The sequence below is a fragment of the Eurosta solidaginis genome, chromosome 5 (genome assembly GCF_040869045.1).
Source record: "Eurosta solidaginis isolate ZX-2024a chromosome 5, ASM4086904v1, whole genome shotgun sequence".
NCBI lineage: Eukaryota > Metazoa > Arthropoda > Insecta > Diptera > Tephritidae > Eurosta > Eurosta solidaginis.
The window spans coordinates 267,235,621-267,255,792 of record NC_090323.1 but is presented as its reverse complement, the minus strand read 5'-3'; the positions used below and the strand labels follow the sequence as shown (position 1 = coordinate 267,255,792).

At 41.5% G+C, this 20,172-nt stretch overlaps 2 protein-coding genes across 3 annotated transcripts in view; one reads left to right on the top strand and one right to left on the bottom strand.

The window, feature by feature from the left end:
* Positions 1-20,172, bottom strand: part of LOC137253434 (2-aminoadipate transaminase) — a 27,828-nt gene that overhangs the window by 6,265 nt on the left and 1,391 nt on the right. The window lies entirely within an intron of this gene.
* Positions 9,399-20,172, top strand: part of Blos2 (biogenesis of lysosome-related organelles complex 1 subunit 2) — a 25,001-nt gene continuing 14,227 nt past the window's right edge. The window contains exon 1 of the mRNA XM_067790348.1: positions 9,399-11,375. The gene's annotated coding sequence lies outside the window, so the exon portion shown is untranslated. The remainder of the gene's footprint in view (positions 11,376-20,172) is intronic.

Here is a 20,172-nt window from a genome sequence, read left to right as displayed (position 1 = left end):
TTATTTATTCGTTTATGTAGATACATAATGATTGAATTATTGATGTGCATTCACGTCACTGCTTAGATCGGCTTAGAGCTGGCAGCACTCCTTAGTTTTGCTAATATTCGTAACACTGCCCTCCACCTAAGTCTGATCGTCCCGATCAGACAAATCTCTCGATCTAAACGCTGCTAATCTCTCCAAATGAACCACTTTCATTTTGGTTCGTGGTTTGGTAGTGGTTTGTATGCGGTACACTACATCGTTGATCCGTTTTACAACTTTGTATGGGCCTTCCCAGTTACACTGCAATTTCGGGGACAAACCTTTTTTTCGTTGTGGGTTGTATAGCAGCACCAAATCTCCTTCCTGAAACCCTTCCGAATTAATTGCTTTATCGTACCTCGCTTTCATCTTGTCACTCATAATCTTTGCTCGTTGCCTTACCAGATCGTGTATCTCTCTCAGCTCTTCTTCTAAGACATCAGTGGATTTCTTGACATTCCTCTCCGCATCGGCATCTATCCCATACTTCAAATCAGCTGGCAGTCGAAGGTCATTGCCAAAAATTACCTTTGCGGGAGTTTGGCCCGTTGTGTCATGTACTGCCGATCGGTAGGCCATCAAGAATAATGATATGTGTGTATCCCAGTCCTTATGGTACTTGTCGACTACTTTCCTTAAATGCTCCTCCAATGTTCTATTGAAACGTTCCACCATACCATCGGACTGAGGATGCAATGCAGTTGTCCGTGTTTTTCGAATGCCCAACTTCTTGCACAGTTCTTGGAACACAGCTGATTCAAAATTCCTGCCTTGGTCAGAATGTAACTCCATTGGTACACCATACCTTGCAACCCATTCGTTTTTAACCACTTCTGCTACTGTTTCTGCTTCTTGGTTTGGGATTGGGTATACCTCTGGCCATTTACTGAAATAATCCATAACCACCAGTACGTATTTGTTTCCGCGGTTGCTAGTAGGAAATGGACCTGCGACATCCATGGCGATCCTTTCAAATGGTGCACCTGAAATATACTGCTTCATCTGGCCACGACTTCGGGTTTTGGGCCCTTTCGCTCTGTTGCATACCTCGCAATTGGCAATCCACTCGGTGACCGACTGACGGCAACCAACCCAATAGAATCTCTGCTTAATTTTCTCGAGTGTCTTCGTGATTCCAAGATGGCCTCCACTTGGACCATTGTGCAACTCGCTGAGCACGTCAGGAATCCTCTTTCTGGGAACAACTATAAGTTTCTTCTTGCACTGACCATCCTCACTCTCCCATACTCGATGCAAGCAACCGGATATCAATTCCAAACTGTTCCACTGTGCCCAATATGACTTCGCAATGGGACTCTCTGCTGACATATCCTCTCTGCTTGGTCTTTCGTTTCGTTCGAGCCCTTGCATAACATGTGACAGATCTGTATCTTCTAGCTGACACTTTCTTAGTTGTTCCTTGTCCCATTCATCCGTACACGTTATAGTCATTAGCCGGATATCTATAATGTCTTCTTTAGCCTCGGCCTTTGAACAGTGCTTGCATTCCAAACTACATGGCCTTCGTGACATTGCATCGGCATTTCCATGGGTACTACCCTTTCGATGCTCAATGGAAAAGTCATAGCTTTGAAGTCGCTCGATCCACCGTGCCAATTGTCCTTCCGGATTACGGAACTGCAGAAGCCATTTCAATGCTGCGTGATCTGTCCTGACATGGAATCGCTGGCCGTAGAGGTATTTGTGAAAATGTTTAATGCACTCTACCAATGCCAACAGCTCTCTCCGCGTAACACAGTAGTTCCTCTCTGGTTTCCCAATCGAACGGCTGTAATATGCAACTACCTTCTCCTGTCCATCGACCAGTTGTGATAAAACGCCTCCTATAGCATATCCACTTGCATCTGTATCTAGAATAAATGTTGCTCCTGGAATCGGATATGCTAACATTGGGGCAGTGCACAAACGCTCCTTCAATGTTTGGAAAGCCACTTCTTGCTCCTTCTTCCATTCAAAAGCTTTGTTTTTTCTTGTAAGCTCATGGAGGCTATGGGCTACGCTGGAAAAATTTGGTACAAATCGGCGGTAATATGTGCACAGCCCAAGAAAACTTCTTAATTCATGTAGATTCTGTGGTCTTGGCCAATCCTGTACAGCCTCTATTTTTTCGTTCGCAGTGCAGATGCCCTCTGTCGTTACCTTGTGACCCAAATAATTGACTTCCTTTTTAAACAGCGCACACTTTTTGGGACTTAACTTCAGACCAGCGCCAGCTATTCTCTGGAAAACTTCCTCCAAGTTCTTAAGATGTTCATCAAAGTTCTTGCCCAATACGATGATGTCGTCCAGGTACACCAAGCATGTTTTCCAATGTAGTCCTTTCAGTACCTGGTCCATGAGTCTCTCAAAAGTAGCTGGTGCATTACAAAGTCCAAAAGGCATCACTGTAAATTGCCAAAGACCATCACCGACACTGAAGGCTGTTTTCTCTTTATCTTCCTCCTTCACCTCCACTTGCCAGTAGCCGCTTTTCAAGTCCAGCGTGGAAAACCATTTCGTACCAGATAGCGAGTCCAGAGTGTCGTCAATTCTTGGCAATGGGTAGCTATCCTTTTTCGTTACGTCATTCAACTTCCGGTAGTCCACGCAAAACCTCATTTTTCCATCCTTTTTTTTTACAAGTACTACCGGTGAGCTCCATGGACTAGCTGATGGTTCGATGACGCCGCTGTCGTTCATTTCTTGAATGATTTGACTCACAACTTCCCGCTTCGCCAGTGGAACACTACGTGGAGCTTGACGGATCGGTCTCGCATCTCCAGTGTCAATTTGATGTTTCACAACGTTGGTGCGGCCTGGTTTAGAATCATCCTGGTCAAATATGTTCGCGTACTTTAGGAGCAGTTGTTTTGCCTTACTCTGATATGCTTCCTCTAGTCCCTGCATCCATGCCGTGATGTCATTTGAAAGATCAGTATTACTAGCTGAAACGTGTTCCTGGAGCTGTTCACAGTTAATAACCACTTCAGCCTCTTGGCATCTTCCCAAAATAGCTCCTTTAGTCAGTTTGAGTGGTGACTTGAACTCATTGAGTACTCTTACCGGAATACGTCCATCTTGTTTTGTCATAGCCAGGGTTTTTCCTACAAGTATGTTTAGTGCTGATTTGTTTTCTGCTTCGACAACCCACAATTTGTTTGTCCCACAATCTCCATCAACCTTTGCCCAGATGACTGCTTCGGATTTTGGTGGTATTTGCTGACTCTCTTCCACCAGCACTCGTTTACTGCTGTAGCCTCTCTCGTAGCCGAAATTAAGTGGTACATCCATGTTTTTATATCGCATCGTCTTGCTTTGCATGTCGATCTTGATGCCCTGGTCGATTAAGAAGTCCACTCCAATTATGATTTCATCAACAATTTCTGCCACTATAAAATTGTGTACTACCATGACGTTCCCAATTGCGACTTCACATTCTACTTCTCCAATTACCTGGGTGTCCTCTCCCGTGGCTGTACGTAATCTTGCTCCAAGCAATGGTCTTATCTTTTTGTTGACTAAATCCGCTCGAATGATGGAATGAGATGCACCCGTATCTACAGTCAATAACCGTTCCTTTCCGTCCACATGTCCTCCAACAGTAAGGTTGCTCGATCTTCTTCCAATCTGCGAGATAGAGATTATGGGGCATTCAATTGCGGGAGCCAGCTGTCGCCCCTTGCGGCTGACTCGATTTAGTTTAACGATTGAGTGGTCTTGGATATTTGCTCATCACCTTCTGCTCTGCGTTTACGACCACCCACATTGTTGGAGCTATTGGGACCGCTGCTGCATTGTCGTGCAATATGACCTGGGTTGCCGCACTTGAAACATTTAATAACTCCGGCATTTTTCTGTTGTGATCCCTTCAGTGCTTCCAAAATAGTGTCTACCCAATCTGGTCTTTCCACTTCTACACGATGAGCTTTGTATGCTTGTTTACTCAATAGTGAGGCCGTTTCCTGAGTCAATGCATGTGATACCGTTTCAGAAAATGTCAGCTTTGGGTTTGCGTATGTAGCTCGCTTCGTTTCCACGTCCCGTATGCCATTTATGAAACTCTGGATTTTTACCCTTTCAGTGTATTCCACGGGTGCGTCCGCATTTGCAAGATGAGCCAATCTTTCAATATCTGAAGCAAACTCCTGCAATGTTTCATTTGCTTTTTGGTAGCGGTTTTGCAACTCAATTTGGAATATCTGTTTCCTATGCTCGCTTCCGTAACGTCTCTCTAAAGCGCTCATCAATGTTTCGTAGTGGTTCCGCTCGTACTCTGGGATGGTCTGTAAGATTTCCGCGGCAGGCCCTTTCAGTGCCACGAACAGAGCTGCAACTTTATCTTCAGCATTCCATTGGTTCACTGCTGCGGTCTTCTCAAACTGTAGCTTAAAGACCTGAAAAGGAACAGAACCGTCAAAGGATGGTGTCTTTACCTTTGGATTACTCGCTGAAACAGCTGGGCGGTTTAGTTGTAACTGCTCCATACGACCTTTTAACGCTTCTATTTCGGCATCAATTTTGTCCTCGAGTTGTAAAATTTTTGCATCCTGCTCTTCCAGTTTCACAAAGAGCTGCGCTGATACCTGTTCCGAAATTTGTGCCGACATTTCAGATATACGTGCCTCTTGCGCTTCCAGTTGAGATGCCAAATATGTCTTCTGTTCTTCCAATTGTGTCTCCATCTTGGATGTAATCTGTGTCGACATTTCTGACATTCGCGTTTCTTGTGCTTCAATCTTCGATGTTATTCGTGTCTCTTGGGATTCCATCTGTGATGACATATACGTTTTCTGTTCTTCCAATTGTGATGACATGTTGGTAGATATTTGTGATGACATTTCGGACATTTGTGCCGATATTGCAACCAATATCATGTTCAGGTCTGTGTTCGCCATTGTCTGCGGTGTTTCATTTTTCTCTTCAATTTTTGTTGTTGTCTCGTCCTCATCAGGATAAAAAACATACTCGTCCACATCAATTCCTTCTGCTTCCATTGCCTCTCGTAGCCGTGCCTGAAGTTCGAGTTTAACGCCGCTTGTATTCATCCCACGGGCTTCCAACTCCTTCTTTAGTTGCTGGATCTTCAATTCACTGAACTTTGCCATGTCGTTGTTGTCCTCTGGAATTTATTCAACAATTCCTCTTCTGACACCAATTGTAACGAATTTGCTGCAAATCCTCTTAGTTGCAATCCTCTGCTAAGTTCGAATCACTAAACTGTTGAATAAATAACTCCAATTTGTAGTAATGCAAAATGGCCTTTATTAAAGTACTTCACAATAACACTCCAACTGTGCAACGAATAGCTTAATAACCAAACTGATAGCTTAAGGAAACTGACTTTCAAAATAATAGTGCTATTGATCGCTAGATATCGTCTTACTCGTAACTGCTTGACAATTCAAATCAAACTGAATTACTTCTTACTCGCTGGCGCCGCTTTTATAGTTTACGCTGCATACTTCTAGGCTCTTCGATTTCCAGAAGTTACTAGTTGTTTCGGCTACAAAATCGCCAGCCACAACTACGTGCACGAATTATTGCTCTCTCTTGTGACAACTCAGATAAGGTATATGCATGTGTTTGTAGTTTACAGTCTCCCGCACACACATAAGCGTATAAGTAAATTCATCGGTGTGTGACATCTCATCTCTTGCTGCCTTGTATGTAAATGTTGCTCGTCGGAATGTGTACATATGTGTAGACGCAATTATTTATTCGTTTATGTAGATACATAATGATTGAATTATTGATGTGCATTCACGTCACTGCTTAGATCGGCTTAGAGCTGGCAGCACTCCTTAGTTTTGCTAATATTCGTAACAATATATTAAAATGTTCATTTTTATTCTTGAAATGTAAAGAAAGAGTCAGTCGTTAACTTGAATTGAATAAAGCGAGTGTCATTTTAAATTCTTTAAATCGGTTGTCCTGAATTCTGTCTGGGTGACAGTTTCAGAAGTGGTCATGGACCTAAATAGTTTATCAGTATCCTCGTTAAAAGAGATTTTACAAAAATTGCAGATAAAAACAAGTGGCACAAAGGTCGAGTTAGTTAGCAGACTCCAGGAGGTGGATGCAGAAATCCTGGAGCCAATGGTGGAGAAATATTTGCCAGCAGAGGGAAGCGCATCACAGGCAAGTAAGGAAAACAGGAAGCAGGGTGAGGAATTGGTCAGGGACGACGATAGGGTCATGAAGCAGCTCGAGGTGCAAATTAGCGCGCTGTGTGGCGCCGTTGAGACGCTAAATGCACAGCTGCAGACTCTTCGTCCAGGAGTATCGAATATTCCAGAACAAGCTTCAAGTTATTACGACGACGAGCGTGGTGCTTCGTTTTCGTCAGCGCCGGTTGCAGTCACGCAGGCACTGATTTCACATACACAGCAAATAGCAGCGGTAGCAATGCCAGCGTCAAAAGCATGGCCTACATCGTTTCCACCACCAGTAGAAGAAAATTACACAATACCACCACAGTATGTGTACATGTCGACGTCGCAGCAGCAGCACACATAGTCACAGCCGAATACAATGTCGCAGTCGTTCTTGTCATATGCAAAGCCTCAACAGTTGAATTCAAATTTGCAGCTGCCACATACAACGATTTTAACTTCGCAACAGCCATGTTCGTCATACTCAACATCGAGACAGCAATACATATATGACACAACCCAGCCGATCATTTCAACTCCAATAAATAGAGAGACGTACATAGCACCGAATATGTATGTACATAAGCCAAGTGAAATAGCAGCGATTCTACCAGCATTCAATCCTATTGACAATACATACTCGTCAATACAATTCATTGAGAGAGTTGAGAAATTGAAAGCATTATATCATTGGGCCGATTCATTTATTTTGGCAGTTCTTAGCAGGTTGAGTGGGGTTGCAAAGCGATGGGCAGATGCTCAACCAGTATTCCGGGAATGGAACGAATTTGTTGCAGCATTTCTGACAGATTTTCCGTATGTACAAAATTCAGCTGACGCTCATATGCGAATGATGAGCACGAAAATGAAAAGGGGTGAGAAAATAGTAGAATATTATTATAATATGGTGGCAATGGGTCGTCGTGATAATATTGACGATAGTGCCATAATTAAATATATTATAAATGGATTATCGGATGATAATATTCGTAAAACATTGAACGCAATGAAATTTTATAAGTGTGCCGATTTGTTGCAATCACTTACAAACTTAGTTACGAGTGTTGATAGCGGATATAGGTTTGGCGAAAGAAGTGAAACGCAGCAGGCATCGAGTATTGTAGGCAATGTTGATAAAAATAATGTAAACAAAAGTGAATATGGGCCAATTTGTTACAATTGCAGGGAGCGAGGCCATATTTCTAGAAATTATGTGAAGCCAAGAAGAAAAGTTGAAGCAAAACAAGTCGATAGGGTACATCAAGTAGCAAGTGAAGAACAATGTTTTGAAAGTGAATCAGAAGTAAATAAAATTGAAAATCGAAGTAAATGCGTAGAGTTATGTAAAGAGATTTTAATTATCGGCGTATCTGAGGTAAAATGTAAAGCGCTGATTGATTCGGGTAGTAGCAAATCCCTTGTGAAGCAATCGATTGCTAAAAGGTATGGTGCATGTGTCATTGCGTGTAGTGAAAAGTTAATTGGGTTCGCTGGTGGTGAAATTCTTTGTCACGGGAAAATACTATTGCATATAAAACTTGATGAAGTCGTACGTATAGTTGAGTTGCTAATTATTAACGACTCCGTGATGACGCATGATGCACTTATTGGGATCGATGTGCTTGCAAAGGGAAAGGTAGTTATTGAAAATGGCACTTGTCAAGTTATGGCAATTAATAGGAATGTTGTAGACGTTGGAAGCTCGTTAAGTTCTAATGTCAACGAAAGTTTGTTTGATTTAATGAATGCGTATTCGCATTGCTTTGGAGAAAAATTACCTGAGTTAGGTAAATCTAAAACATTCAAAATGGACATAAAGTTAACGAGTCAGAGACCAATAGCTAAAAAGCCGTACATCATTCCTATCCCAAAACATCGTGTAGTTGAGGACATTATTGAAAAGCTGTTGGAATTGGGCATTATTAGAAGATCACATTCTCTGTATGCATCACCTGTCGTTTTGGTACGTAAACAGAATGGAGAAGATAGACTCTGCGTAGACTATCGCGGGCTGAATGCAATAACTGAGAAACAGCCATGGTTGATGCCTACAGTGGATGGGGTCTTGGCGACATTGTCTGGAAAAAAATTTTATACCACTTTAGACCTTATGTCTGGCTACTACCAAATTGAAGTAGAGGAACATTCAAAACAGTTTACAGCATTCGTAACACCCAGTGGACAATTTGAGTTTAACAGGATGACATTCGGTTTACGAAATGCTCCGTGTGCTTTCCAGAGAATGATGTCACAATTGGTTGAGCCGTTAAAGAAAGCAGTTGTCAGTTACGTGGATGATGTTGTTATTGCTACTGATAGTGCAGAAGAAAATTTGTTTTGATTTTTAATAATCGGGGATTGCCCATATTGCTTTTTTTTTTTAAATGTATGAAAACATTTATTTGAAGCAATTTTTTTTTAATTTTATAATTTATTTAATAATTTGGGAAAAATTTAAACAACGTGACATCAGGACGGACAAGGCGACAGCTGTTTCGATTATACCTTGTAAATCTCTTCAAAGCCTTTTCTCCCGGGAGTGGGAGTCGAACTCGCACCCCTACGATAGTTGAAATGGTTGTAAACGCATTCAGCTACAGCAGTATGCAATGTGTAAAAGATTAAAATATGCATAAAGAAGGCAATTGGGAAAGACTTCACAACAGGCATGACGTAGCTGAATGCGTTTACAACCATTTCAACTATCGTAGGGGTGCGAGTTCGACTCCCACTCCCGGGAGAAAAGGCTTTGAAGAGATTTACAAGGTATAATCGAAACAGCTGTCGCCTTGTCCGTCCTGATGTCACGTTGTTTAAATTTTTCCCAAATTATTAAGAAAATTTGTTTTATTTGGAAGAGTTTCTCAAGATTATACAGAGAGAAGGTTTGACATTGAGGTTATCGAAGTGTTCATTTCTGAAGAATGAGGTTACTTTCTTGGGGCATCAGGTCGATGCAAATGGTATAAGGCCAGGTAATTTGAAAACTTCACCAATAGAGTCATACCCGACACCGCGTAATCCATTGGAAGTTCGTAGGTTTTTGGGGTTGACTGGGTTTTTCCGCAAGTTTGTTCCCGGGTATGCTCACATCCTAACCAACCTACCACAGCCTCACCAACCTAACTAGAAAGAGTGTCATTTTTGATTGGAGTACAGAACATGATGAAGCGTTCCGTCGGTTAATTAGAGCGATTACCAGAGCCCCATAACGATTTATGATATCACGAAAGAACATGAGCTGCATACTGATGCATCGAGTGCTGGCATTGCAGCTATATTGCTTCAGAGAGAGGAAATGACCTGAAGCCGGTAGCTTATTATAGTCGAGTGTGTAGTCCCCAAGAAATTAATTACCATGCATACGAGTTGGAGGTCCTGGCGGTCGTATAAGCGTGCGATAGGTTTAGAATGTTTTTACTGGGAAAATTTTTTGATATTGTAACAGACTGCCAAGCAATCACTACAGCAAAAATATCAACACCAATGAAGCCAAGAGTAGCTCGATGGCTACTGAGACTTTTGGAGTATGACTGTAATATAATACATCGTGCAGGGTTGTCAATGGGTCATGTAGATGCGATGAGTCGTTCGCCGGTTGCGGTGACATGTGAAGTCGAGGATGTCAGTGCGAAAATATTGACCTTGTAGACTGATGACTGGGTTAGCACTATGCAGAGACAAGATGGTAAGCTAAACGAAATTATAAGCATTTTGCAGGATAATACTGGTCAACGAAGCGACATTACGCAAAATATTGTCTGAAGAACCATCGATTGTATTGGAAAGACGACCATGGGCATAAACTGTTGGTTGTCCCGAAGGGTATACGATGGCGTATACTCAAACTTTGTCATGACGATGTTGGACATACCGGGGTAGATGGGACCATCAAGAGAATTCTGAAAAGCTTTTGGTTCCCGAGGCTTCGAAATTTTGTGAAGGGTTTTGTAAAATCGTGTATCGAGTGCTGTTATAGCCGTGAACCAATGCGCAAAGAGTGCGAGTTATTTGGGATGGACATACCGCAGCTACCATTCCAAACATTACATGTGGACCATCTGGGTCCATTTATCAAAAGTCGACGTGGATATGAATACGTGCTGGTGATTGTCGATGCGTTGGCCAGATATACGGTGGTCTGCGCGACACGGTCGACGAAAACAAAGCCTGTAGTAGATGCACTGAACCAATTAACACTCTACTTTGGTTTACCACAGCGAATAGTGTCGGATCGCGGGACTGCGTTCACATACGCAGCATTTAGTGGTTTTTGCCAAGAGAATAATATTCAACACATCAAAGTGGCAGTGCGTACACCGCGATCAAATGGTCTGGCAGAACGTGTGAATCAAGCGGTGTTGGCTTATTTACGAACGTCCACTGAGGATGCGAAAGATTGGGACGTACATGTACGCATGTTACAGTGGTCGTTAAATACGAAGGTAAATGCAACTACGAAATTTGCACCAATTGATTTAAATTTACGACTTTCCGCTACGAGATCTGAGTGGAAACAAAATATTAGCAGCCGTACAATCGGAAGATGAAAACTTGCAAATGAAAGGGCGATGTAGCGAAGCAATATGTAATATTGAAGCAGCAGGGGTCAAATGGAAAGAAAAATTCGACGCAAGGTATAAGAAGCCATCGCCATATGAAGAAGGGTCGTTAGTGCTTATTGAGGCCCCACCCTCAAGTACCGGTGAGTCCCGAAAGTTGCATCCGAAATATAAGGGACCATATGTGGTTAAGAAAGTTCTACGATTTAATCGATATGCTGTCGAAGACATGGAGGGCATACAACATTCGCAGCGAAGGTATAGTACGATTGCAACATCAGACAAGATGAAGCCGTGGTGTGCATTGTTCCCGGAAATTGATGATGATAGTGATCCCGAAGATTATGAGTATCATGGTTAACTCGAGTTTCTGTCAGGAGAGGCCGAGATGTCATCACACCTTTTATATCTACTGGCAACTCTGTATATTCTCATTTTATTTAAAGTTCATTCTCCCTTGTGTACTCAATTTATCATATATTAAAATGTTCATTTTTATTCTTAAAATGTAAAGAAAGAGTCAGTCGTTAACTTGAATTGAATAAAGCGAGTGTCATTTTAAATTCTTTAAATCGGTTGTCCTGAATTCTGTCTGGGTGACAATACACGGAAGTAAAATTTTAACAAATTGCAGGTATATACTATCATTTCCAACTGCGTAAGACTTTATCGCCATGACAGCTTTGTACACCTCATTTTCGCTGACACAGATGAATTCAAAGGGGTTTTGGATTAAAAGTTGTGAGGGCGACTCTGTGTCAACACTAATACTGACGGGGCTTACATTCTCAGTGAAATAATAGTTTATAACATCAGGGTCAATTTCACATTGCATACTATTCTTTCCATGGATGTGCAGACTTTTTAGATTGCTCCACAGCTTCTTAGATGGGAGAGACGGATTCAATTTTAGTTGACAGTACCGTCTTTTTGCTTGCCTAATAACAACTGTCGCCGTGTTGCGGGCAACTTTATACTCACACCATGATGCATTCGTCTTTAGCCTTCTCCACTTTGCATGCAACTTATTTCGTTTCTGGATTGCAGCACTAACTCTCTTGTTAAACCAAGGGCAAGATTTATTTATAACTTTAGCATTACGTAGGGGCATGTGCCGATCAAAAAGGGAAGTCAATTGATTATTAAGAAACTCGATCTTTGAGTCTACCGACTCGTAATTCCAACATTGATTCCAATAAATGGCGTTACAATCAGAGAACAAAGCACTGGTATCTACAGAGCGGAAATCACGGTACGAGAAAGTAACACAGCAGGACGTTCTAACACTACATCAACAGTACAGAAAAGCAAATCATGGTCCGATATGAAAAATAGTTGGTCAAATTTAAGAATTAAGGCCAGATCAATGGTAATAAAAAAATCTAGAAGGCTTGGCTTAGCGTTATTAGCGTTTCTTGTAGGTATTTTCTCATTAACAATAGTTAGTCCAGCTGCTGATATTTGATCACGGAGTTTGATACTAATCGAATCTTTCACAAGTAAGTTTACATTAAAATCACCACATATAACATAACACTCATACTCAATAACATGAACAGACAAATCAGAAAAGTAGCCATCTAGCCATAAACATTCATTCGGGTTGTATACGCATGAAACAAGTATTTTGGTGATACCATCTGTAACCTTTGAAATAATATTGTAACGAATTTGCTGCAAATCCTCTTATTTGCAATCCTCTGCTAAGTTCGAATCACTAAACTGTTGAATAAATAACTCCAATTTGTAGTAATGCAAAATGGCCTTTATTAAAGTACTTCACAATAACACTCCAACTGTGCAACGAATAGCTTAATAACCAAACTGATAGCTTAAAGGAAACTGACTTTCAAAATAATAGTGCTATTGATCGCTAGATATCGTCTTACTCGTAACTGCTTGACAATTCAAATCAAACTGAATTACTTCTTACTCGCCTGCATCGCTTTTATAGTTTACGCTGCATACTTCTAGGCTCTTCGATTTCCAGAAGTTACTAGTTGTTTCGGCTACAAAATCGCCAGCCACAACTACGTGCACAAATTATTGCTCTCTCTTGTGACAACTCAGATAAGGTATATGCATGTGTTTGTAGTTTACAGTCTCCCGCACACACATAAGCGTATAAGTAAATTCATCGGTGTGTGACATCTCATCTCTCGCTGCCTTGTATGTAAATGTTGCTCGTCGGAATGTGTACATATGTGTAGACGCAATTATTGATTCGTTTATGTAGATACATAATGATTGAATTATTGATGTGCATTCACGTCACTGCTTAGATCGGCTTAGAGCTGGCAGCACTCCTTAGTTTTGCTAATATTCGTAACACTGCCCTCCACCTAAGTCTGATCGTCCCGATCAGACAAATCTCTCGATCTAAACGCTGCTAATCTCTCCAAATGAACCACTTTCATTTTGGTTCGTGGTTTGGTAGTGGTTTGTATGCGGTACACTACATCGTTGATCCGTTTTACAACTTTGTATGGGCCTTCCCAGTTACACTGCAATTTCGGGGACAAACCTTTTTTTCGTTGTGGGTTGTATAGCAGCACCAAATCTCCTTCCTGAAACCCTTCCGAATTAATTGCTTTATCGTACCTCGCTTTCATCTTGTCACTCATAATCTTTGCTCGTTGCCTTACCAGATCGTGTATCTCTCTCAGCTCTTCTTCTAGGACATCAGTGGATTTCTTGACATTCCTCTCCGCATCGGCATCTATCCCATACTTCAAATCAGCTGGCAGTCGAAGGTCATTGCCAAAAATTACCTTTGCGGGAGTTTGGCCCGTTGTGTCATGTACTGCCGATCGGTAGGCCATCAAGAATAATGATATGTGTGTATCCCAGTCCTTATGGTACTTGTCGACTACTTTCCTTAAATGCTCCTCCAATGTTCTATTGAAACGTTCCACCATACCATCGGACTGAGGATGCAATGCAGTTGTCCGTGTTTTTCGAATGCCCAACTTCTTGCACAGTTCTTGGAACACAGCTGATTCAAAATTCCTGCCTTGGTCAGAATGTAACTCCATTGGTACACCATACCTTGCAACCCATTCGTTTTTAACCACTTCTGCTACTGTTTCTGCTTCTTGGTTTGGGATTGGGTATACCTCTGGCCATTTACTGAAATAATCCATAACCACCAGTACGTATTTGTTTCCGCGGTTGCTAGTAGGAAATGGACCTGCGACATCCATGGCGATCCTTTCAAATGGTGCACCTGAAATATACTGCTTCATCTGGCCACGACTTCGGGTTTTGGGCCCTTTCGCTCTGTTGCATACCTCGCAATTGGCAATCCACTCGGTGACCGACTGACGGCAACCAACCCAATAGAATCTCTGCTTAATTTTCTCGAGTGTCTTCGTGATTCCAAGATGGCCTCCACTTGGACCATTGTGCAACTCGCTGAGCACGTCAGGAATCCTCTTTCTGGGAACAACTATAAGTTTCTTCTTGCCCTGACCATCCTCACTCTCCCATACTCGATGCAAGCAACCGGATATCAATTCCAAACTGTTCCACTGTGCCCAATATGACTTCGCAATGGGACTCTGCTGACATATCCTCTCTGCTTGGTCTTTCGTTTCGTTCGAGCCCTTGCATAACATGTGACAGATCTGTATCTTCTAGCTGACACTTTCTTAGTTGTTCCTTGTCCCATTCATCCGTACACGTTATAGTCATTAGCCGGACATCTATAATGTCTTCTTTAGCCTCGGCCTTTGAACAGTGCTTGCATTCCAAACTACATGGCCTTCGTGACATTGCATCGGCATTTCCATGGGTACTACCTTTTCGATGCTCAATGGAAAAGTCATAGCTTTGAAGTCGCTCGATCCACCGTGCCAATTGTCCTTCCGGATTACGGAACTGCAGAAGCCATTTCAATGCTGCGTGATCTGTCCTGACATGGAATCGCTGGCCGTAGAGGTATTTGTGAAAATGTTTAATGCACTCTACCAATGCCAACAGCTCTCTCCGCGTAACACAGTAGTTCCTCTCTGGTTTTCCAATCGAACGGCTGTAATATGCAACTACCTTCTCCTGTCCATCGACCAGTTGTGATAAAACGCCTCCTATAGCATATCCACTTGCATCTGTATCTAGAATAAATGTTGCTCCTGGAATCGGATATGCTAACATTGGGGCAGTGCACAAACGCTCCTTCAATGTTTGGAAAGCCACTTCTTGCTCCTTCTTCCATTCAAAAGCTTTGTTTTTTCTTGTAAGCTCATGGAGGCTATGGGCTACGCTGGAAAAATTTGGTACAAATCGGCGGTAATATGTGCACAGCCCAAGAAAACTCCTCAATTCATGTAGATTCTGTGGTCTTGGCCAATCCTGTACAGCCTCTATTTTTTCCTTCGCAGTGCAGATGCCCTCTGTCGTTACCTTGTGACCCAAATAATTGACTTCCTTTTTAAACAGCGCACACTTTTTGGGACTTAACTTCAGACCAGCGCCAGCTATTCTCTGGAAAACTTCCTCCAAGTTCTTAAGATGTTCATCAAAGTTCTTGCCCAATACGATGATGTCGTCCAGGTACACCAAGCATGTTTTCCAATGTAGTTCTTTCAGTACCTGGTCCATGAGTCTCTCAAAAGTAGCTGGTGCATTACAAAGTCCAAAAGGCATCACTGTAAATTGCCAAAGACCATCACCGACACTGAAGGCTGTTTTCTCTTTATCTTCCTCCTTCACCTCCACTTGCCAGTAGCCGCTTTTCAAGTCCAGCGTGGAAAACCATTTCGTACCAGATAGCGAGTCCAGAGTGTCGTCAATTCTTGGCAATGGGTAGCTATCCTTTTTCGTTACGTCATTCAACTTCCGGTAGTCCACGCAAAACCTCATTTTTCCATCCTTCTTTTTTACAAGTACTACCGGTGAGCTCCATGGACTAGCTGATGGTTCGATGACGCCGCTGTCGTTCATTTCTTGAATGATTTGACTCACAACTTCCCGCTTCGCCAGTGGAACACTACGTGGAGCTTGACGGATCGGTCTCGCATCTCCAGTGTCAATTTGATGTTTCACAACGTTGGTGCGGCCTGGTTTAGAATCATCCTGGTCAAATATGTTCGCGTGCTTTAGGAGCAGTTGTTTTGCCTTACTCTGATAGGCTTCCTCTAGCCCATGCGTCCATGCCGTGATATCATTTGAAAGATCAGTATTACTAGATGAAACGTATTCCTGGAGCTGTTCACAGTTAATAACTACTTCGGCCTCTTGGCATCTTCCCAAAATAGCTCCTTTGGTCAAATTGAATGGTGACTTGAACTCATTGAGTACTCTTACCGGAATACGTCCATCTTGTTTTGTCATAGCCAGGGTTTTTCCTACAAGTATGTTCAGTGCTGATTTATTTGCTGCTTCGACAACCCACAATTTGTTTGTCCCACAATCTCCATCTACCTTTGCCCAGATGACTGCTTCTGATTTTGGTGGTATTTGCTGACTCTCTTCCACCAGCACTCGTTTACTGCTGTAGCCTCTCTCGTAGCCGAAATTAAGTGGCACATCCATGTTTTTATATCGCATCGTCTTGCTTTGCATGTCGATCTTGATGCCCTGGTCGATTAAGAAGTCCACTCCAATTATGATTTCATCAACAATTTCTGCCACTATAAAATTGTGTACTACCATGACGTTCCCAATTGCGACTTCACATTCTACTTCTCCAATTACCTGGGTGTCCTCTCCCGTGGCTGTACGTAATCTTGCTCCAAGCAATGGTCTTATCTTTTTGTTGACTAAATCTACAGTCAATAACCGTTCCTTTCCGTCCACATGTCCTCCAACAGTAAAGTTGCTCGATCTTCTTCCAATCTGCGAGATAGAGATTATGGGGCATTCAATTGCGGGAGCCAGCTGTCGCCCCTTGCGGCTGACTCGATTTAGTTTAACGATTGAGTGGTCTTGGATATTTGCTCATCACCTTCTGCTCTGCGTTTACGACCACCCACATTGTTGGAGCTATTGGGACCGCTGCTGCAATGTCGTGCAATATGACCTGGGTTGCCGCACTTGAAACATTTAATAACTCCGGCATTTTTCTGTTGTGATCCCTTCAGTGCTTCCAAAATAGTGTCTACCCAATCTGGTCTTTCCACTTCTACACGATGAGCTTTGTATGCTGGTTTACTCAATAGTGAGGCCGTTTCCTGAGTCAATGCATGTGATACCGTTTCAGAAAATGTCAGCTTTGGGTTTGCGTATGTAGCTCGCTTCGTTTCCACGTCCCGTATGCCATTTATGAAACTCTGGATTTTTACCCTTTCAGTGTATTCCACGGGTGCGTCCGCATTTGCAAGATGAGCCAATCTTTCAATGTCAGAAGCAAACTCCTGCAAGGTCTCGTTAGCTTTTTGGTAGCGGTTTTGCAATTCTATTTGAAATATCTGTTTCCTGTGTTCGCTTCCGTATCGCCGTTCTACAGCAGCCATCAATGCGTCATAACTGTTCCGTTCGTACTCTGGAATAGTCTGTAAGATTTCGGCAGCTGGTCCTTTCAATGCTACGAAGAGTGCAGCAACTTTATCTTCCACATTCCAGTTGTTCACTGCTGCGGTCTTCTCAAACTGTAGCTTAAAGACCTGGAAAGGAACAGAACCGTCAAAGGATGGTGTTTTTACCTTTGAATTACTTCAATTCACTGAACTTTGCCATGTCGTTGTTGTCCTCTGGAATTTATTCAACAATTCCTCTTCTGACACCAATTGTAACGAATTTGCTGCAAATCCTCTTAGTTGCAATCCTCTGCTAAGTTCGAATCACTAAACTGTTGAATAAATAACTCCAATTTGTAGTAATGCAAAATGGCCTTTATTAAAGTACTTCACAATAACACTCCAACTGTGCAACGAATAGCTTAATAACCAAACTGATAGCTTAAGGAAACTGACTTTCAAAATAATAGTGCTATTGATCGCTAGATATCGTCTTACTCGTAACTGCTTGACAATTCAAATCAAACTGAATTACTTCTTACTCGCCTGCATCGCTTTTATAGTTTACGCTGCATACTTCTAGGCTCTTCGATTTCCAGAAGTTACTAGTTGTTTCGGCTACAAAATCGCCAGCCACAACTACGTGCACAAATTATTGCTCTCTCTTGTGACAACTCAGATAAGGTATATGCATGTGTTTGTAGTTTACAGTCTCCCGCACACACATAAGCGTATAAGTAAATTCATCGGTGTGTGACATCTCATCTCTCGCTGCCTTGTATGTAAATGTTGCTCGTCGGAATGTGTACATATGTGTAGACGCAATTATTGATTCGTTTATGTAGATACATAATGATTGAATTATTGATGTGCATTCACGTCACTGCTTAGATCGGCTTAGAGCTGGCAGCACTCCTTAGTTTTGCTAATATTCGTAACAATATATTCAGTACCACAACCTTCAGATTTAGCGAGAGTTTTGATTTTAGGCGATTTTCTGCAATATATAGCTACCCCACCCCCTTTTTTGTGCTTTCGATCATTTCGCACAACATTATACCCTACAAAAATCGCGAGTACTCCATGCATGCATGTATGGAGTACTCGCTATGGACCAAGCGAGTGCTCCAAAATTAACCACAATTCATACAAAAAATGTCGTCCAATTAACATTGCGATATCCTAGGACCGGACCATATACTCCAGCTCCGCATTACATCAGAGTAATACATGGAGTACCCACAGTCCAATAAACATCGTGTAGTGATAACAATCGTTAAAAACGAGCAATGATCGGCTTACAATATGTTCGTGTAGAAATACGAGTTGGTCCATTGCTGCATTACAGTGGAGTACAATGGTAAGTACTCCAGTGGACCACATGATCCAACGATTTTTGCAGGGTAGTTGCTAATGCAGCAATGTAGGTCAGTGACATGTTCACCGGACCAGGTCTCAGATATACAAATGATATCTACCAACGAATTATTAAAAATATATCTAGCATAGTCCATCTTATCAGAGCACAGGCTCCGTGCATTAAAGTGAACTACGTTAAGACCATTCGATTGTTTACACAGTATATCCAACATCACCTTGTGTTTATCATTAGTGCCGAATATTTGTTGAACAGTCACGTTAAATGATACACAACTTCAATGAAAACATCAATGCAAACATTTATAATCAGCAGTAAAACAAATATGCAAATTTGCCTAGTGATACAAGTAAAGTAAAGATAAGCCAACAGAGGGCAAGTAAATAGTACAGAAAAAACAAGCGTAAGAAGAATTGAAGAAGTAAACAGGAAAAAGAGGAAGTGTAAGCAATCGGCAATTTTTTACAACCCATCCTGTAACAGATCGGATAACGTCATATCTTGTTTCGTCATCAAAATCTATTCGGGGCCTGTTGTCAACTCGATCTGTAAAAGTTTTGTAACACTTGTGTTTGACTAAATTCGATGTGATCTTTGTAAAGGTTAAAACGCTACTGCAGTCTTTGCAAGCTACTACTTTGTCCAAAAAGCTGCCGCCAATATCTGCTTTGCCGAAAATATTCCAAACTTTGCTCTTTCCGGCAGTTAAAATGATTTTATCGTCTCCCTTGACTATTTTTTCTTTTATTTCGGCAAATTGGCGATTTTTTACGGACATCGGTGAATTGGCTGATGTTAATTGTTCCATGATATATGTATATATTTGTGCACTAAATATTAAAAGGCTTCAGAAAAAGTATTGTGGTTTAGTTGGTGATACTTCAATGTAGTTATCCATTGGTATGATCTTTCTTCAGTTAATTTCTCTATTTATATAGTTCTATTCCGCGCTTTATTTCAAAGCTTAGGTACATGTATTATATATATACTGAAGTGCGTTTAATTATATAAATAGTTAAAGAAATAGATGAAATTTTTCTACAATGCAATATGTATATACATAAATATATCCTAACCCATTTTTAAGGCCATAATCGATGGCCTTCAGGCAGGCAAGTGTCTATCATCATACAAGTGTATGTATGGTGATTAGCGGCGCACAACATAAATGTTTCAGGATCGTTAGTTATGGGAAATCCCCACATAAATTGAGAATGCCTACCATTGTTTTGTATCGCGGATTTTCATTGTCTAATGAAAATAGTTTTATGTATGTATGCGTGTATATTAATTTTAGGGAAATAACGTTTTACAAAATAATCAATGACTTTCAGCCTAGAATAATTCTATACATGCATCATACAAGTTGATGGTGATTAGGGATACCGGCGCAATATATATTTTGAAGTTTTATTAATTTTTGAAATTGTTTTATGAAAGGCGGGAAACATTGCAAATTTGTCCAGCATGTCTGATTTGTAACGTTTATTAGCTGTTAAGAAAAGATATTTAGTATTTTTATTTCTTATTAAAAAATTTTGCATTCGCCACTTAAAAATACCCATATTTTCTGTTACGTTCTTCATAGTTTCAACACA